At 39.4% G+C, this 2,226-nt stretch overlaps 1 long non-coding RNA gene across 1 annotated transcript; it reads left to right on the top strand.

The window, feature by feature from the left end:
- Window positions 1–320: 320 nt before the first annotated feature.
- On the top strand, window positions 321–1,658 carry LOC122486402. The gene is made up of 2 exons (XR_006298143.1): window positions 321–417; window positions 1,529–1,658. It is a non-coding gene; the product is annotated as an uncharacterized LOC122486402 (long non-coding RNA).
- The last annotated feature ends 568 nt before the right edge of the window (window positions 1,659–2,226 follow it).

Below are 2,226 nucleotides of genomic sequence, written 5' to 3' on the forward strand. Positions count from 1 at the left end.
TTGTGCTCAGCTCAGCCTGCCAGCTGAGTCCTTCTCCTATGCTCTTTCTCTTCCACAACCTCCTTCCTGTGTTTGCTTAGTGTACAAATACCAGAAACCAACCTTTCCATCTCCTGTGAATTAGAAAATATTATCACAGCCAGGGTATTGTTGAAAATTAAATTTAACAAATAAAAGTGTAGTGAAGTTTTAAATATAAATCAGACACATCCCTAGGATTTGCTTTTAACTGCACACCTTCTAAGAAATTATATTTTTACTCCCAGCAAATTACCTAGGAGAAAAAAATGACAAGAGTAATCTATTTTTTTCACAGCTGGTTGGTTGGCCAGAGTTTCTCATCAAGGAGTACATGCTGTTTGCTCCCCAGATGGACAGCCTGGATGAGCTACAAATCCACAGAGCCTGGGACACAAGGTGGAAATTATACTGCCAGTGCTTTTAATCTTGCACAGCTCTGCACACTCGAAATTGCAAGTGGCCCATTTCCAAATGAACATCTATTGGGACAATATCCTATATCTTGTCAGAATGAGTCCCATTAAATCCTCAGCTGGAATTAGACCAAAAACTTGTAATAATTATGGGAAACTTATTAAAAAGTTGAAGCCCTAGACTGTGACAGTGAAAACACTTAGGCCACATTAACAGTAATTGAAATCTCTGTGAGTATTTCTTTTCAATCAGTTCTTGTTGATGGCCAAGCAAAGAATGCCCAAATGAGAAGGTGTGAAACCCAAACACCCAACTTCTAAGGGGGTAATTATCTTTTGTTTCATTACAAAATGTAGCATTGGAATGCTAGTGAACTGATCTCTTGGGAGCCAAGGCACCTGCCAGAAGGCTGTCCCTGGCTCCCATCATGAGCTTGGGTCTTGCCACTGTGTCCACCAACAGGATGCAGTCTCCTTGGGCCTGTGCTTCACGTCATGGGTCTCCTTTCCTCTCTCTTCTGCCACTCTACCTTGAAAACGCACTGCTTCCCCTAGCAAGTCCTGAGTGTTAAGAACAAGAGTATTAAATAAATAGCTTTAAAACCTGGCCTAGTGAACATTTGGCTAGTAAGTTTAGGGCTTTGTTTTGAAAGCAGAAAATATTAAAGTAATCTTTTCTGCATTTCAATCACAAGGATGAATCTACTTTCAATGTGATTCAATCTACTTTCCTCAGATGGGAAAGTTTGTAAAAGGAAAAATTTCAAGTTAGGAGACTTTTTCAACTTGTGTTTTGAGTCTCTTTTTTCAGCTTGTTTTTCAGTAATTTTTACAATGAGGAAGCAGTACACCTGATCATGTTTGGCTTCTCATTTCTGTATTGCTAGGGGTGATTCTTGGGCAACCTTAATTTTGATTTGTTTTGACTTTTATAGCTCAGGATGACTTAAAGAGATAACTTGGACTCTTGAGAGAGGAACTATAGAGAAAAAGACCCTCAAATTTTGGGCTCATGGAGCGTATAGACCATTCTTAATGGCAAGTCTGATTTATAGAGTGTATCTAGTGAATGCAATTGTATCTACTTTTTACAGAAATTCTAATGCTCAACAAATGCTGCAAGTAGGTCAAACCTTCACTGGAAAACCAGGTTGGGTTGCAGACACCAGATGACAGGAGGGGCAGTGACAGATTGGAGTGACCCAGAGTACCGGAACAATGATGGTGAGAGACTTAAAACTAGATTTTGTGTGCAGGGGTCAAAGAGGGGAACTCTGGGGAGTCCCACTGGGGAAGACTCGCTATGCATGGCTATAGAGGGCAGAGGTGTGACATGAGGGTCAAAGGAAGGACACCCAGATAGGCTGTTGTCTCAGAACAAGGAGAATAAGCTGCCAAAGATGAGAATGCATCCTATTTCTGTCGGTGTTCAGGGAAGGTCTAGGCAATCAGTTGGAATTACGGTGGAGGTGACCTATTCAAGTCTGAATGATTGAAGGAAATAGAAAACTCTAGGTCCCTTCCAATTCAAATGTGCCATGGTTTTATAAGAATCCATTTATTTGTTTCAAGAGGATGAGACGTATTTTGTAATTAGTATCATCCAAATGAATGCCAACACTCTATAGGAAAACCATTTTTCCTAAATACGTTACAGATTCTACTGTTATGATCTTCATAATGTTTCTTTTCTTAGATCTTATGATATCAACCCTACTTTAGTTAAATTTAAATTTATCATGAATTCTAAGGTAGCTAAAATTTAAGGAATTTACTTCTGAAATGATGGATC

This window comes from Prionailurus bengalensis, chromosome A2, assembly GCF_016509475.1.
Source record: "Prionailurus bengalensis isolate Pbe53 chromosome A2, Fcat_Pben_1.1_paternal_pri, whole genome shotgun sequence".
Lineage (NCBI taxonomy): Eukaryota > Metazoa > Chordata > Mammalia > Carnivora > Felidae > Prionailurus > Prionailurus bengalensis.